Here is a 19,476-nt window from a genome sequence, read left to right as displayed (position 1 = left end):
GGTAGTGCAGTGGATAGCACATTGAACTCGCATTCGGGAGGACGACAGTTCAAACCCGCGTCTGACCATGCTGATTTAGGTTTTCTGTGATTTCCCTAAACCTGAATCGTCCCCTTAGAAAAATTATAAATGACTGTGCTTAAACTGACACACAATATTTTTAGCGCAACGCAATCTGACTTTCAAAAATCCCTACAAAAGAATGGCCCTGACTAACAATAACCTATACCTTTCATGAATCACTTACCTCACAAAAATCTTCGTTACTCAAACTGCTGCAATACAGCGTGCGCCAATACTGCCAGCTGAATAAAAGATTCTAACTACTGAAGGCACTAACTACTGATAGGCATAGTTAGCAAATGAAAGATTTTGATAGAGAACAAACAATGTGTTTACCTTAATAGTGTTAGATTAGATTAGATGAGATTAGTACTTGTTCCATAGATCATGAATGCGTCACTTCCTAATGATGTGGAACGTGTCAAGTTAATAAAAGGTGTCTATACAAGATATTACATTAGACAAAATATTACATGACACTCAATATTTTTTTTTGTGGAGGTTGGGAAATTACGCACTTACTATATCAAAAAATTCATCTAATGAGTAGAAGGAGTTGCCATTAAGAAATTATTTTAATTTCCTTTTAAATGCTATATGGCTATCTATCAGACTTGATGCTATTAGGTAAGTGACCAAAGACTTTTGTGGCAGCATGATTTATCCCCTTCTGAGCAAAAGTTATATTTAACCTTGAGTAGTGAAGATCATCCTTTCTCCTAGTGTTGTAGCCATGTACACTGTTATTACTTTTGACTCCGTTCGGATTGTTAATAATAAATTTCATAAGTGAATATATATATTGTGAGGCTATAGTGAAGATTTCTAGCTCTTTAAATAAGTGTCTGCAGGATGATCTTGGATGAGCTCCAGCAATTATTCTGATTACACGCTTTTGTGCAATGAACACTCTTTTACTCAATGAAGAGTTACCCCAGAATATAATGCCATACGAAAGCAGAGAATGAAAATAGGCGTGGTAAGCTAATTTACTCATAGGTATATCGCCAAAACTCATAATATATATATATCAGTTAATGATATCCAGTATTACAAATTTACTCTTTCTGGCGGACACACGTCCAGATCGTCCGTTCTTAAAATTCTGCCATCTCTCTCCCCACATCCACCACTGCTGGCGGCTCACCTCCAACTGTTCAACGCTATGCGTTGTTCACATCTAAATGCCCACCACTACAATACCGAATATTCCAACAATGCCAACCAGCCACAGACTGCATACAGCACAGCCAGTGATTTTCATACAGAGCGCTACGTGACGTTATCAACATAAAAACCTAAACAGCCTACTTACATAGCCCCCATGCTCCCCACAAAAAATTTTACAAATTGTTTTGGGCAGTGGCCAATACAGATTTGAAAAATTTTTTCATAATTATAATAACAAAGAAATCAAATGCACACACTTTTTTATATACTGTTGGTCAAAAGCAAAGATTTTCTCACAGTCCATAAAGACAGTCCAGATCGTTCATCACAGTAAAATTGCATTGTTTTTCTCAAAGTCTGAGTAGTAAAAGAAAATGCACACAGAAGTAGTGGATTTCCATACAGTCTTGAAGAAGTAGTGTAGTCCTTCCAACAGAAAGACAGTGCTAACTCTTGACATGCAGACAGGTAATGGGCCACAACAGAGCAAATCCACAGCATAGTCAGTCGAAGTTGAAGAATATTGGTAGGTAGGTCATCACAGACCAGACCCACTGTAGTCCTGGTAGAGAATATGGTATTGGTGGGCCACCAGAGGTACAGACCCACTGCAGTCCTTGTAGAAATAATGGTATTGGTGGGCCATAAAAGGTGCAGACGCACTGCAGTCGTTGTAGAGACGACCAGCAGCCATCTGTTGCGACTGTGCGGTTGCGCAGTCACCATTAAAGAGTCTTGCAGACAATATAGCAAGTCCATAAACCACCACTTGTGCACTCACAAACTTTTTGGTATGCCCTTAGAACCCGCAAAGCTGTTAACCAGTCCCTTGCTAAATTATCAACACATGTGCAAACACTAACAGTCCCAACTTCTCATCTATTGTGCATAAACTATGACCAACAGAAATGTGTGCAGTGAAATGAATGCTTACAAGTTAATTAATTTGATGAACTGGTGTCAATTACAATTTTATAACATGAGAATACAATCACAAAGGTACAGAAAACATCATTAAAAACATAATAATACAGATAACATTTGTAGTAGTACAGGCTTTACAAAAGAATAGAAATAAGCGCAAACATCAGTGTTACAGGAATTATGACGTAAGTAAATATATAAAAGATCAGAATAGCTTTCGAAAATAATGTCTAAACATCTTTACAAAGTAAATAACATATTATTACAAAAATTCTAACACATATATCTTATCAGATAGACATATAAAGACAGGAAGAACACAAATACACAAGGGTACACAAACACATAGCGGAATAACACAAAAGGAAAGGACAGGGTTTGTTTTCAGTGATACGTCTGGTACTGCAGTCCAACACAAAACTTCAGTCCATAGATCTTCCCTCTTATTTCAACATTTGCTCCAGCAAATAAAAAAAAAAAAAAAAAAATCCTATCTAAGCCTGTTGTCCTTAAACCCTACTGTTTTGTTCATTTCCTCTTTCAAAAATAAATATTTCTCATTGTACAATACTCATTTTTGCCCAAATCTTTTTCATATAACTTCTCAATGCATTCTTTCCCTATTCTTCATAGTTAGTTTCTCATATAGTCCCCCCCTCTTAAGCTAACTTAAATCTACTGAGCTCAGAAATGTATACCAAGGGACGAGGCAATGCAGCAGCACATAACAAATAACACGAACAGCAATGACAAAAAAATGCAAATTGGCAAAGCAAGCAGCAGTATATCTAAATTAGCAAAGCAGTTGCAATATTACAACTAATATGAGCCAATGTGGAGCAACAAGAAATATAAATCAGTAGTAAAACTGGCTTAACAGAGTAATACAAAGTGAAATATAATAGCACTATGCCTGGCAAACAGCTGTAGCGAATGCTATAATTTATACCCAAACAAGACAAAGATCAAGCAGAAAAAATATTACAGTAAAAATAGGAAATTTCTAATACCTATGTCACGTCTTAACACTAGAGTGGTGCATCACGATAACTTACTCTAGCAGACAAGTTACCAAATCGTTAAAATATTATTTATGCATTTCCTGTGAAGGGAAATGTCTATTTGTGTTCCCTTGTAAGTAGGTTGTTTAGGTTTTTATGTTGGTAACACCACGTAGCGCTCTGTATGAAAATCACTGGCTGTGCTGTGTGCAGTCTGTGGCTGGTTGGCATTGTTGGAATATTCGGTATTGTAGTGGTGGGCAGTTGGATGTGAACAGCGCATAGCGTTGCACAGTTGGAGGTGAGCCGCCAGCAGTGGTGGATTTGGGGAGAGAGATGGCAGAATTTTAAGAGCGGACGATCTGGACGTGTGTCCGCCAGAAAGAGTAAATTTGTAATACTGGATATCATTAACTAATATATATATTATGACTTTTGAACACTATTAAGGTAAATACATTTTTTGTTCTCTATCAAAATCTTTCATTTGCTAACTATGCCTAACAGTAGTTAGTGCCTTCAGTAGTTTGAATCTTTTATTCAGCTGGCAGTATTGGCGCACGCTGTGTTGCAGTAGTTTGATTAACGACGATTTTTGTGGGGTAAGTCATTCATGAAAGGTATAGGTTATTGTTAGTCAGGGCCATTCTTTTGTAGGGATTTTTGAAAGTCAGACTGCGTTGCGCTAAAAACATTGTGTGTCAGTTTAAGCACAGTCATTTATAATTTTTCTAAGGGGACGTTTCATGTCGTTTCAGGAAAATGCCAGGATGGTTCCTTTGAAAGGACCCGGCCAACTTCCTTCCCTATCCTATGGGACCCATGACCTCGCTGTTTGGTCTCCTCCCCAAAATCAACCAACCAACACTTCGGAGTCAAGTGGAGACTGGGCCTTTTCAAGAAAAGAGCTAACAGGAGGCACTGTGGCCATTTTGTGTCGAGGAGATGTTTCTTTCTGGGCGGTAAACGGTCGTTCCATAATTTAAATTCTGAAGGGACTTTATATTTCGAGAGATCTGTACGTCCACCAGAGTAGAATTACATTTCTGTTTGATTTATGGAACCGAGAATAGACAGAGTATGAGTTACTGTTCTTTGTACTGCGTCCGTTAATTTGTTTATGATCAGGTGAAACTCTGAACTGTTTTGAACTGGTGAAATTTTCATGTTTTGTGATCATGAAATGGACTTAGTGTTATCGTGTATCTTTGATTACAATTTAATTTGGGGATTTTCTACCACTCTCATAACGCTCTCAGCATTTGAAAAGGGTATTTTCTGTCTGTATTATAACTGAACAGGCAACGGCCTTGCAGCAGTGGATACACCGGTGCCCGCGAGATCACCAAAGTTAAGCGCTATCGGGAGTGGCTAGCACTTGGATGGGTGACCATCCAGACCGCCATGCTCTGTTGCCATTTTTCGAGGTGCACTCAGCATCGTGATGCCAACTGAGGAGCTACTCTACCGAACAGTAGCGGCTCCGGTCAAAGAAAACCATCATAACGACCGGGAGAGCGGTGTGCTGACCACACGCCCCTCCTATCCGCATCCTCAACTGAGGATGACACGGCGGTCGGATGGTCCCGATGGGCCACTTGTGGTCTGAAGACGGAGTGCTATTGTAACTGAATATCGCAGGTCTACTTCCCATTCATTTGAAGTATCCTTTCTTTAAGAAACATTACTTAATATAATTCTCTGCCATCTACATCAATTACAGACGTTAGAATAGAACACTATTCTATGTATTTCTATGTATTTCATTAACTCGCAGTTTTAGTCAATGCACAGATTATTTGACTGCAGAATCTCAGCTACATGGCCGGAGTGGCCGAGCGGTTAAAGGCGCTACAGTCTGGAACCGCACGACCGCTGCGGTCGCAGGTTCGAATCCTGCCTAGGGCATGGATGTGTGTGATGTCCTTAGGTTAGTTACGTTTAAGTAGTTCTAAGTTCTAGGGGACTTATGACCACAGCAGTTGAGTCCCATAGTGCTCAGAGCCATTTGAACCATCTCAGCTACAGGTTGTTACTTGCAGCGGATTAGCTGCGGGGCAAGAAAGCACACGTGTACGACAGCATTGCGCTACTCCCCGTGAACAGAGCCGTTCATAGCCCAAGTACGAGTAACCACCGGTTTGCTCGTATAGGTTGCTGTTTGGAAGGGCTACTTCTCAGCATTAAACGTTAGGTAGTGCTGCAGCTTTGCACTTAAAATCTGTTTAAAACGCTGCCAGGTATCAGCGATCCCCCTAAGCTGACTCGACTGTAAGGGTGTCATTTAAGAAAAAGTGTATTAGAACTTCAACAATATCAGGATAAGACGGACTGCTAGTCACCGTAAAGATGACACGTTGAGTTGAAGACATGCACAACGAAAAGACACTTATGCATCAAGTTTTGGGCAAAGCTTTCTTCAGAAAAGGAGACACACACAAACTCATTAACACAAGCAAGCACACCTCATCTCACACACACCTGACCACCATCTCTGGCATCACGGACCAAAACGCATTTCGAACTGAGCTGCCGGAATGGCGGTCATGTGTGCGTGAGGTGTGCTTGCTGCACACGGCAGAAAGGTTTCTTTTTGTCGATTGAGCTAGTTGGCAAGTTGGCAAGTGAAAGCAGCTGCTGGTTCTTCCCCCTCCTTGTTAATTACGATACTGTGTAACCAACATATACGTTTAAGTATGTCAACATTGTCGGTGTTATCAATTTCAATATGTGTTTGTAGCAATCTGCATTCACTAGTCATTACTCCAAACGCACGTTCTGTCACTTGTCGAGTCATAGAAAGATACTTGTTGAATTTAGAGTGCGTTGGTCCATGTTCTGACACAGGGAATGGTCTCATAACGAAATGTTCCGATCAGTTGCCTCTCGACCAAAGCTGATTGCCAGCCGTGTGTCGGATGTTACTCAGTTGCAGTGGACGAGCTTCATCGGTCGGCCGCAGTGGTACGACCAGACGGGCAACCTGTTAGTCGGACGAATGCAGCCCCAGTGGGCGATCAGACTAATGAGCAATTCCGAGCGCACGGATATCAGACCGGCTGTGTGACAGGGTCGAAGAGTTCCTAGCAAATATAAGACAACATGCGCCCTTATGGAGAGAGATTGTTACATGAACATTGGAATCACTAAGTATATGTATGTGTACATACACTGACAGAAAAAAATAATTAATGTAGAGTAATGAAATTTTAGGATTTTATTTGTCTAGGTAACATATTTAAGTGGTTAGCATCGTAAGATCACAGGTTAATGTGAGCGCGAGATAAGCCATTGCAAAAATGAAATGCTTTTAAGTTACTAACCAGTGTAACCGCCAGAATGCTGAATGCAAGAATGCAAACGTACAATCATTGTATTGTACAGGTGCCGGCCGTCAGTTGGTGGGATGCCTTGGTCGGTCAATACATGGACAGTTAATGTTGTTCGTGGATGACGCTGGAGTTATCATCCGATAATGTCCGATATGTGCTCCATTAGAGACACATCTAGTGATCGAGAAGGTCAAGGCAACACCCTGTAGAGAATGTTGGATTATAACGGCGGTCCGTGAGGGAGCTTTATTCTGTTGGAAAATCTCTTGGAATGCTGCTCACGAATGGTAGCATAACAGGTCGAATCACCAGGCTGACGTACAGATTTGTAGTCAGACTGCGTGGGATAACCACGAGGGTGCTCCTACTGTCATGCGAAATCGCATCACAGACCATAACTCCAGGTGTAGGTCCAGTGTGTCTGGCACACAGACACGTTGGTTTCAGGCCCTCAACTGGCCACCTCCTAACCAACACACGGCCATCACTGGCACCGAGGCAGAACCAGCTTTCATCAGGAAACACAACAGACCTCCACCCTCACCTTCAATGCGTTCTCGCTTGATCAATGGAGTCGCAAATGGCGGCGGTTTGGGGTCAGTGGATAGCACACTATAGGGTGACTGGCTCAGCAGTGTCCTTGAAGTAACCGGTTTGTAACAGTTCGTTGTATCACTGTCGTGCCAACTGCTGCTCAAATTGCTGCTGCAGATGCAGTGTGATGCGCCAGGGCCATACCCTCTCGGTAGTGCCACGTGACCGCCCGGTGCCCGGTCTTTTTGCGACCGTGTGCTCTCATGTCCACTGCCGCCAGCAGTCATGTACAGTGGCTATAATTCTTTCCAAGCCTTTCTTCATTGTCGCAGCCCTATTACACGACCGCGTTCAAACTCAGTGAGGTGTTGATAATGGCTTCTTTGTCTTCTTCAAGGCATTCTTGACTAACATCAGCTAACCATGCCAATCTCGAATTGAACTAACACTCACGACCGTTACACCCTGTATTTAAAGCAAACCTAATTTGTCTCCTCACTGTGGCGTTACTAGCACCACTATTACGCGACCGGCGCAGATTTGAACAGACATCTTTCATATGTAAAACTACGGCTATGAACTTTCATTTCTCATATGTCATAAAACTCCTTCATGGTGCCGTGACTTTTTGGTCAGAGTATATATATACATACTCCTGGGGAGAGAGTACGTATCAGTAGACAGCATCCAATTAGAACTACTGACAACCTTGGGAGAGCCAGCCCTGACAAAACTCTACCATCTGATGAGCAAGATGTATGAGAAAGGCGAAATACCCTCAGACTTTGAGAAGAATATAATAATTCCAATCCCAAAGAAAGTAGGTGTTGACAGATGTGAAAACTACCGAACAATCAGTTTAATAAGCCACATCTGCAAATTACTAATGCGAATTCTTTACAGACAAATGGAAAAACTGGTAGGAGCCGACCTCGGGGAAGATCAGTTTGGATTCCGTAGAAATATTGGAACTCGTGAGGCAATACTGACCATACGACTTATCTTAGAAGACAGATTAAGGAAAGGCAAACCTACGTTTCTAGCATCTGTACACTTAGAGAAAGCTTTTGACAATGTTGACTGGAATACTCTCTTTCAAATTCTGAAGGTGGTAGGAGTCAAATACAGGGAGCTAAACGCTATTTACAATATGTACAGAAACAAGGTGGCAGTTATGAGTCGAGGGGCATGAAAGGGAAGCTGTGGTTGGGAAGGGAGTGAGACAGGGTTGTAGCCTATCCCCTATGTTATTCAATCTATAGTAAAGAAAACAAACGAAAAATTCGGAGTAGGAATTAAAATCCATGGAGAAGAAATAAAACCTTTGAGGTTCGCTGATGACATTGTAATTCTTTCAGAGACAGCAAAGGACCTGGGAGAGCAGTTGAACGGAATGGACAGTGTCTTGAAAGGAGGATATAAGATGAACATTAAAAAAGCAAAACGAGGATAATGGAATGTAGTCCAATTAAGTCGGGTGATGCTGAAGGAATTACATTAGGAAATGAGACACTTAAAGTAGTAGCTGAGTTTTTCTATTAGGGGAGCAAAATAACTGATGATGGTCGAAGTAGATAGGATATAAAATGTAGACTGGCAATGGCAAGGAAAGTGTTTCTGAGGAAGAGAAATTTGTTAACATCGAGTATAGATTTAAGTGTCAGGAAGTCGTTTCTGAAAGTATTTGTATGGAGTGTAGCCATGTATGGAAGTGAAATGCGGACGATAAATAGTTCAAAAAAGAAGAGAATAGAAGCTTTCGAGATGTGGTGCTACAGAAGAATGCTGAAGATTAGATGGGTAGGTCACATAACTAATGAGGAGGTGTTGAATAGGATTGGGGAAAAGAGAAGTTTGTGGCACAACTTGACTAGAAGAAGGGATCGGTTGGTAGGACATGTTCTGAGATATCAAGGGATCACCAATTTAGTATTGGAGGGCAGCGTGGAGGGTAAAACTCGTCGGGGGAGACCAAGAGATGAATACACTAAGCAGATTCAGAAGGATGTAGCTTGCAGTACGTACTGGTAGATGAAGAAGCTTGCACAAGATAGAGCAGCGTGGAGAGCTGCATCAAAGCAGTGTCCGGACTGAAGACAACAACAACATATATGTACGTGACTTTAGTGGATAAAGGCGATAGTTACTTGAGGCTTTGCGCGTATGTCGCTGTTATATACCCAATTCGCAACGCTAGAAAATTGTGTCGAAATGCAGAGCGTCCATTCGTTTTGCAGGGACTGGCAGTTGACTCTCAATATAAACAAATGTAACGTTTTGCGCATAAATGGAGAAAGACCCTTTATTGAATTACTACACTATTGCAGATCAATCGCTGGAAGCAGCCAGGTCCATTAAATATCTATGCGTATACATACAATTTTGCCATATTACTACATGTTATTTTACAATAGAGAAATAGATACATACTTACCGACACCAGTGTGTATTACATGAGCTGAAGAAAGAGACTCTCTGCCCTAACACAAACTCTTTGAGATAACTATAGCCACACTCTTTGATTTATTTACGTTTTTTAAAGCAGGTGGAACGTATTACCTGTGGCTAAGTGTGGTAAGTGCAGTACAAATAACGTCACTGGAAAACATTCATTACGTTTTCGAGAATACTGTGTACGCCAACATCGAAACAACGGATACCTGTAATTGTAAGTAAAGTAGCAAAATCTGTCTCATAATGTGAATATTTCTCGGCACATTCTCTGCTTACAAGTTTCGTTTGTGCATCTAGCCATATTTATACGACTCCTACACTGCTGCAGACAATCAGTAAACATGTACCATCTGGTGTTGAATCGCTAGGCGGTTCGAAACCGGTAATGGGAAAATAAAGGAATTGAAGAACAAAACAAAAGGTGACCGGTTGCAGTAATTTCAAGAAACCTTAACATTAAGAGTGATTTAAAGTGGAACGACCACATCAAAGTCACAGCAGGTACGGCAGATTCTAGGCTGTGGTTTATTCGAAAAATCCTCAGGGAATGTAGTCCACCAACGAATGAGGTAGCTTACAGAACTCTTGTTCGGCCATTACCTCAATCCCGCTCGTGAGTCTGGCTCCATACCAGATGGGATCAACAGAGAAAATAGAGAAGAGCCGTGCGTTTCGACACAGATTCACTTCGTAAGTACGAAAGCGTTACGGAGATGCTCATCTAATTCCAGTGGCAAACGCTACAATTTTTTTTTCTTTATTGTTATTTTGAAACCTGTGTACAGACAGGCCAGCAGCAGCATACTACGCCGCTCTTGCGCCTCAGAGAAACACAAAAGATACAAATGAAGACATTTAGAGAAAAAAAATACGATGGACATATAAACGGAGACAAACACTTCTTAAAATACACGGAGCCGGTCACGGGCGTAGAGTCCAAGATAAAATTTGTTCAGACACTTCGACACATACATAGACGAAAATTGTCACACGTGAACGTAACGCTACAAGAGAGGCGTTGCTCATAGTTGTGTGGCTTACTGTTGAAATTCCGGGAACGTACATTCCTACAGAAGTCATTCAACGTTTCATTTCCTCCACGAATGACCATCAAGATACGAGGGGCGTTTAATAAATAAAGCAACACTTCTATTCCTCGACCAACTTCGGTTGAAAAAATGGGGAATTTGTTATGGGACACTGAGGAATATTCCCGCTTCAGACCCTATAATTTCACGAAGTTCCGATAGGTGGCGGCGCTATAAGTAGCCTTCAAAATAGCGGTTGTAACGAAGCTGCGCCACAGACAGAGCTGTCACTGAGTTCCTTTTGGCAGAAAACAAGAACATCGCAGACATTAATAGGCACTTACAAAATGTCTACGGAGAACTGGCAGTGGAAGAAAGCACGGTGAGTCATTGGGTGAAGCGTCTCTCATCAGCGCAACTAGGTCGCGCAAATTTGACGGGCCGCCCGGCTGCCAGCGCGTTACACACAACTCTGTCACTTCTACAATGCTGGAAGTGCGGACACTCATTCGAGGTAGTCGGCGGATCACAGACATCTCCATGACAACGCAAGGCCTCACACGAGACTGAGCACCCGAGAACATCTCACAGAACTTCACTGAAGTGCTCTTCCACGTCAACCCTACAGCCCGGATCTCGCTTCTTCCGACTTCCATCTGATTGGCCAAATGAAAGAAGCACTCCGCGGGAAGCAGTACGTGGATGATGGTTACTCATGCAGCAAGATGTTGGCTCTGACATCGACAAGCGGAGTGGTACGTTGCGGGCATGCAGGCCCTAACTAACCTAAAGACATCACACACATCCATGACCGAGGCAGGATTCGAACCTGAGACCGGAGCGGTCGCTCGGCTCCGGACTGTAGCGCCTAGAACCGCACGGCCAATCCGGAGAATTAAAAATATTTGAGCACACACGTAGGCTTACCAATAGTTCCTCCCGTGGACTATGGGCGACGGCAATGGGAAGGGGGAAGGTGTCAGTGATGCACAAAGAACCCGCCACTGGCCATTAAAATTGCTACACCAAGAGGAAATGCAGATGATAAACGGGTATTCAATGGACAAATCTATTATGCCAGAACTGACATATGATTACATTTTCACACAATTTAGGTGCATAGATCCTGAGAAATCAGTACCCAGAACAACCACCTCTGGCAGTAATAACGGTCTTGATACGCCTGCGCATTGAGTCAAACAGAGCTTGGATGGCGTGTACAGGTACAGCTGCCCATGCAGCTTCAACAAGATTCCACAGTTCATCAAGAGTAGTGACTGGCGTATTGTGACGAGCCAGTTGCTCGGCCACCATTGACCAGACGTTTTCAATTGGTGAGAGATCTGGATAATGTGCTGGCCAGGGCAGCAGTCGAACATTTTCTGTATCCAGAAAGGCCCGTACAGGACCTGCAACATGCGGTCGTGCATTATCCTGCTGAAATGTAGGGTTTCGCAGGAATCGGATGAAGGGTAGAGCCACGGGTCGTAACACATCTGAAATGTAACATCCACTGTTCAAAGTGCCGTCAATGCGAACAAGAGGTGACCGAGACGTGTAACCAGTGGCACGTCATACCATCACACCAGGTGATACGCCAGTATGGCGATGACGAATACACGCTTCCAATGTGCGTTCACCGCGATGTCGCCAAACACGGATGCGACCATCATGATGCTGTAAACAGAACCTGGGTTCATCCGAAAAAAAGACGTTTTGCCATTCGTGCACCCAGGTTCGTCGTTAAGTACACCATCGCAGGCGCTCCTGTCTGTGATGCAGCGTCAAGCGTAACTGCAGCTATGGTCTCCGAGCTGATAGGCGATGCTGCTGCAAACGTCGTCGAACTGTTCGTGCAGATGGTTGTTGTCTTGCAAACGTCCCCATCTGTTGACTCAGGGATCGAGACGTGGCTGCACGATCCGTTACAGCCATGCGGATAAGATGACTGTCATCTCGATTGCTAGTGATACGAGGCCGTTGGGATCCAGCACGGCGATCCGTATTACCCTCCTGAACCCACCGATTCCATATTCTGCTAACAGTCATTGGATCTCGACCAACGCGAACAGCAATGTCGCGATACGATAAACCGCAATCGCGAAAGGCTACATGCGACCTTTACCAAAGTCGGAAACGTGATGATACACTTTTCTCCTCCTTACACGGGGCATCACAACAACGTTTCACCAGGCAACGCCGGTCAACTGCTGTTTGTGTATGAGAAATGGGTTGGAAACTTTCCTCATGTCAGCACGTTGTAGGTGTCGCCACCGGCGCCAACCTTGTGTGAATGTTCTGAAAAGCTAATCATTTGCATATCACAGCGTCTTCTTCCTCCCGGTTAAATTTCCCGTCTGTAGCGCGTCATCTTCGTGGTGTAGCAATTTTAATGGCCAGTAGTGTATTAAAAAGTGACTTGGGGAATATAGATGTAGTATACATCGATTCCCGCATTTTGCGCCAGACGGAAGTGCCTTGTCGCTTCGAATTCGACTGTAGTTACATTATAACACAGTAAATGCAATTGCTTGGGTATGAAAATAAAAAAGGGATAGACAGTGCCATTTTTCCGCCGCAAGGGAAATGTATCGAGAAACTTCCTTAGTGGTTTGTGTTCAGTTTCCAAGTAAAGCGTACTTAAGTAGTAAGTTCAATCAATTTCAACTCCAAACCTTGAACATCCGCCACTGCTGCAAGTTATAGTAATTCTTCCTCCATAGTAGAAGTCTATGACACAATGGCGTTCACAGTATTGGATGGGATTGTTCGCGTGTGGCGGGGTCGCATAGAACGACCACTGCAGGAGTTATTGCTCCGAGATTTCCAGTCATATATCGTACGCGCGCGCGCGTGGTTTTGTGTGTGTGTGTGTGTGTGTGTGTGTGTGTGTGTGTGTTTGTGCGCAAGGGGGTGATGGGGTAATACGTAGTGACGAAGTACGACTCACAAAGGAGGAAACAATCGACCGTCATATCCGCTATATTGAGCTGTAGTTGCAGGAAATGATCAAACCACGCACGCGAGCTGAATAGAAGACGACATAAGATAAGGAACTGAAATACTTTATGAGTGTGTCAACTATCCGTGTTGTACCATGTGGCTGCTACTGCAAGTAAACATCAGTTAAGAAGGTTACTCATACTAAGTGATCATCCTCACGTTTCCATCTCTCATTTATCTCGCTAGGACAGTATTTTATTAATAGTTCTTTGTAGTTATTGGAAGTAACCATCAATTATAAAGAATGCGTAGAGTACGTGAAGGTTTCTTTACACTCTCTTATCCCTCCATCACAGTAAAAAGAACACTACGATCCATGGAACATACTGACAGCTACCTAACTGCCAATGCTAAAATGTAAATTGCCTATTGACACACAGTTGATAGCGATTTGCTATAACTGTAGATGTGTATCTCGGTACAAGAATCTCGTCTGTGCTTCTCTGGGCAGTTGACATCTTTTGATTGCAGATGACAGCATTACCAGTTGTAGAGCGCGTGTCGCACTTCAAACAAAATGTAAAAGAATAATTATAAAGCGTTATCACACGAAATAAGACTGCAGTGTGTGTGGCAGTAAATGTACGATATATTTTGGTCTATGATGTATAACGGTTCAGTTACATCCCTTTTTTATTCTCCCATGAAGTATTAATTCACAGTGCAAAACTAAGGCAAATGCAACACAAATGTTTGCTGAGTGATGGAATAACATCGACCAGTGGGAAGAAAATCTTTTATTAATCATTTTGTGAAAATCTGTTTAATATTCTCGTCGATTGACATTTTCAGACGTGTCACCCTGTTTCTGGTTCAGAGTAAAGATGTACCTCGGTAACGGTTGCAAAGGAGGTCGATGTGTGAACAGTGGCAAACAGCACGGAGACTGCAACTTGCTGCTGCCCGGAAAAAAAAACACGAAGAACGGTGCTGAATTTATCCAGCACTCTCTGCTCTGTATTTATTTTTGAATGACGTCTTTATACACATCACAACGAAACTTCGGAACATCATAGGATTTACTGCAATAACTGCTTATAGTCACCCTCTGACGTTTGTACAATACCTTATTAACAAAATAAACATAATTCCTTCTGCAATCGCCGGTCGGGGTGGCCGAGCGGTTCTAGGCGCTACAGTCTGGAACTGCGCGACCGCTACGGTCGCAGGTTCGAATCCTGCCTCGGGCATGGATGTGTGTGATGTCCTTAGGTTAGTTAGGTTTAAGTAGTTCTAAGTTCTAGGGGACTGATGACCTCAGAAGTTAAGTCCCATAGTGCTCAGAGCCATTTGAACCATTTGTCCTCCCTGCACACAGATGAGTTCTTCACTCTGCGAGGCATGCTCCGGATGAGACCATCAAGTTTATCTTGGGGTATGAGGTCCCACTCTTCAATGGCAGCTTCAGTGAGGACCTGAAGATTGTCAGGTGGATTCAGACGCTGTGCAATGGGCACCATCAACAGGTCCTGTGCATGCTCAATTGCATTCATATATGCGGACCGTGCTGCCAATGCTATGATGAACTCCTCAACGACATCGCGTCTGTCGGGCCTTATAATCGTTTATAAGACGTCTTGGAGGTATCGGCGACCAGTCAAATTGCCGTAGATGGGAATTAGAGGGTTTCTCCGTCCCAACAATATTGCCACCCGGAACATTACACTTCCACCTGTAAACCGATAGACTTCTTGAACGTATCGGCGTTCCTGGTGTCGTGTAGCGCTTCTCCAAACTCTAACACGACCAGTGTCCGGTCGCAGACCAATCCTGGTCTCCTCAGCAAACATGATATTAATCAACTCTGCAATGGTCCAATGTTGATGCGCCAAAGCCCAGGTCCTTCGAGTGCGTCGGTTCGGTTAGTTCAGTGTAAAACTTCTCATTGGTCTTCTGGAATGAAGACCACTCTGTTGCAATCTTCTGCGCACTGTTTGATCTGAGTTACGAATCACTGTTGCCCAGGAGAAGTCGCTTCCAAGATTTATGGCAGTTGATTTGGGGTGCCTGTGAGCCGACAGTTGGAGGAAACGATCCTGCATTGGTGTTGTCATACGAGGGCGATCACTGTGAGGTCTATCGTTAACATTTCCCGTCTCTGACTTTCTCCAAACCTTAGACACACCGTGTTGAGTGACACATAACCGATTGACAGCATCTTGCTGTGTATGACCCGCTGAAAGTAAAGTCACTATCTTGACTCTGTCAAAGTTTTGTGTGCCTGTACGTGGCACATTACTGCAGTGCTGAACACAAACTGAATGAAGTTGTTGTTGATACTGGACTGCTCGCGGTATGTCACTCCGGCAGAGGTATGTTTACATGACTGCCAGCTGTAAACACCGTCCAGCACATGGGTTCTAACTGGATAGTGCATGAAGTGCCTACGTCAGTGAGACCTCTAGTGTCGTAGACTAGTTTTACGACAGTATTCCAGACTTTTGTTGAGCAGTGTCCTTTTGCACCAACCCAGGCGTACTTAAGTTCATATTGACTGGTTTAGTTTAAAAGGCAGTTAGCAAGCGACTACTTCGTGCTCCATTGAATTTAATACTTTTACCAGAATACATTTCAGTTACTTTCAGCAGATCGTCCTTTCTTTTACGTACTAATTAAATACGAAAGTGCGTTTGCTTCATGTTCCGACTATTCACAAATATGCAGTTCTTTTTAGATTCTAGTAAGTGAATCTGTGACAACTATTTACTCTCAGTTTTGTGACGGAGTACTCTTTGCCGACCGGGGCGGCCGAGCGGTTCTAGGCGCTACAGTCTGGAGCCACGCGACCGCTACGGTCACAGGTTCGAATCCTGCCTCGGGCGTCGAAGTGTGTGATGTCCTTAGGTTAGTTGTTAGGTTTAAGTCGTTCTAAGTTCTAGGGGACTAATGACCACAGCAGTTAAGTCCCATAGTGCTCAGAGCCATTTTTGAACGGAGTACTCTTTATTTTTAAGAGTCTCTCCAGAGCGGTGGAACTTGATTGTCGCAGCTGAATTCAAGGTAATGAGTCGCGGAAGTCCCACAGTTTTTCTGCAACTTCGCTAGTGCAGCGCCGCCAAGCGGCTGGAATGCATAGTTACGCTGTTAAACTATTGTGTATTGTACGTATTGAGTGGAGAGGCATATTCGAAATGAAAATAAGGTCTTCCTCCTATTTCGGAGCTTATTATAGCGCTATCAGTTGTAGCAGCAATCAAAAGGAATCTACAACGTAAAATGGTACTAGATGGTTGAAATTCGCGGAAAAATACGCACACTGTGCAACAGAATTAAAGGGTCCTTTTCTCGGATCGCCGTAATTGTCCCCCATTGTTAAGTAGAAGGTTGAAATTTGTCTCACAGGTGCCTACAACGTTCCTCAGTAATGGTGCATAAAGATGGCGCCCTGTGACGTCATCCTAGTGTTCGGCTACGCTTCAAATGTTCAAATGTGTGTAACCTCAGCAGTTTACAACATACACACCCATGCCTGAGGGAGGACTCGAACCTCCGGCGGGGCGACGTTTCAAACAGAAAGCTGCCGACATATGCAGAAAAAGGCCACAGCTCAGTTCATCTGAGCTGTAAGGTGGTTTAATGATGTCACATTGGCACCAAATTTCACCACAATTCCGCCCATCGCCACTATGAACATGTCACATGATGGAAAGGTTGTCACACCCCTTCTTACACATACTCCACCCCTTCTTTTGACGCCTCTGCGATGGAGGTTGCGAGGTGCCGGGGCTAGCAGTGTATTTAACACTAAATTCTTCTAGAATCTTCATATGTAAATGATACTCTAAGCCCCCCCTCCCTTTTCTAACTCCGACTTTTGCTGTTGCATACGGATTAAGAAGAAACACAAACTGACTGTAACCGACCCTGCAAGTGGAGTAGAAAAGAGTTTGGCACCTGCAATAATTTAATTTGATAGAAATTAATTAAATAAAGGAAAGTTCATTAACGAAGTGAGAAATGAAAGGGTGGCTCTACCGATTAACGGAATGAAAGTTCTGTCCAAAATAACAATTTGATTTATTATGACTAAACTCAAAATAATAAACAAAACACATGGAACATTTACAATACATCAAATTCGATACTCAAATAAATGCTGTGAAGGTGAAGTTGTCCATAAATTAGATTGTGACATTTATGACGAAGTGGTATGTGGAGCCAATTCGTTGCAACTCAAATCTTAAGAGAAACACCCAACCAACCCAACATTAATTGCTGCTACAGTAGTGAGAACTCAGACAATGAACACCCAAGACAGAACAAAGTTAGAAAAGACGAACAGGCGCGCTCTGCTGAGCTCTGATTATCACCTATCAAAATTCCCTAATCTGCCGGTGCTGCGGACATACATTACCATGCTGTCTTCTTAACTGCAAGAACACGATCTGGCCTACTGGAGACGATGGCTGGTTGCTTCGACGTCCCGTCGTGGTGATGACAATGTCGCGAGTATTGCCCGAAACAAATTATCCTGGTCTGGTTGTTCCAGACTAAAGACTTCCTAGCAATACAAATGCGCCTCTGAGGGAGACGAAGAAGGCCCGCCACACAGCCACTGACGGTACAGTGACTGATTTTCACAAGCGAAGTCACACAGTAACTCCGATACAGTCAACTTTAGCCAAAACTGCTCAAGACAGACAACATAGGCAGCTTGTACGCAGAACGCTCAATTGCCAACTGTACTCGGAAAGTTACGTTGAAGTCGAAACTTCAGCAACTTTGTCAAACAGTTACAATTAAATAAAAGTATATTAGACAGCCAACGGAAGGCAGGCTGTCCAGAGCAGCGAGAGCTCAGTCTTGTAACCTACTCCGACCGAAAGGCGAGAGGCGGTTCCCTCAAGAGCACCCATACAAACCGAACACAAAACATTCCCACCCCCACGACAGTGGCCGTGGTTAAACGTTCCAATCAGCAACTCGAAAACCGGCGGAAAATTCCACTCTATTGCTGACGCACTACTATTCCACCAATGGAGATACTTGGCGCCAATTTCTGCGACGATTTTGCTACGACACGGAGCTATTCCCTGAGCCAGCCAATCACATCTATGATTTTGCAGGAAACGCGGGAATTTGCCCGCCAAAACTGCCTGGGAACACAAGTCATTCCCACGCCTCGCTGGTAGCCCGCCTGAAAGTGTTTTCACTAAGTTTCTGCGAAGTAACGGAATCTCTAGCCGAGCCGCTCCATCAGGCCCCTGTGGGCGTGGCGCCGCCGCTCTTATGACAATGTCGGTGTCTGGAAAGCATCCACTCGACTCCCTCACACCAGTCGGCTTAACCCTTTCAAGATCAGCTGAGCCCGCCTGTCACCAGACCACCCAGGTGACGAGGGACGCTGCGTGGGAAGTCCGCGCGTAAAGGAATAGCGACTTTACACCGCATGCAATTAGAGAGGAAAATCGAATTACTCAGAGTAAGATAGAAACATGAGAGGGGGCTCATGCCACCTCTCAAGGTCAGTACTGCGACGACAGCATTGAAATCACTCAGTTTTCTTGTGGGTGGCTGAGGAAACCATTTCAGATGCACCGCCACTCGACGTCGACACGAAAAGGCCATAAGGGGCATTGATGAAACCACCTCTTTCTTGGGGGCGTTGATTCCCACACATTTGTCGGTCGGAAAACGACTGTTGGCAGCGCTGTGATCAACAGGACGACGTTCTAGACAACCTCGATACTGCTGAAGCCTCCCCTTCCCCCGGACGATCCAATCCTTCTCTAAGCACATCGTGGGTCAGCAACCCATTCAACGTGATCGCACGCCTTTGGAGTGCAGAGTGACTACAGTTTATGCTCTGAGGTTCAGCGAGGATCAGCTAGAGACCGTTCAAAACCAATCGGCGCAATTTATAATCGATCTGAAGCACCAGTGGGTGCTTACGGTTTTCCAGCCCTCATGTTTCGCGCCCTCATGTGGAGTGATCATGGAGCGGTGCGACACTGACACAAGCGGCCT

The sequence above is a fragment of the Schistocerca cancellata genome, chromosome 5 (assembly GCF_023864275.1).
Source record: "Schistocerca cancellata isolate TAMUIC-IGC-003103 chromosome 5, iqSchCanc2.1, whole genome shotgun sequence".
Taxonomy (NCBI): domain Eukaryota; kingdom Metazoa; phylum Arthropoda; class Insecta; order Orthoptera; family Acrididae; genus Schistocerca; species Schistocerca cancellata.
This window is presented reverse-complemented; position numbering follows the sequence as displayed.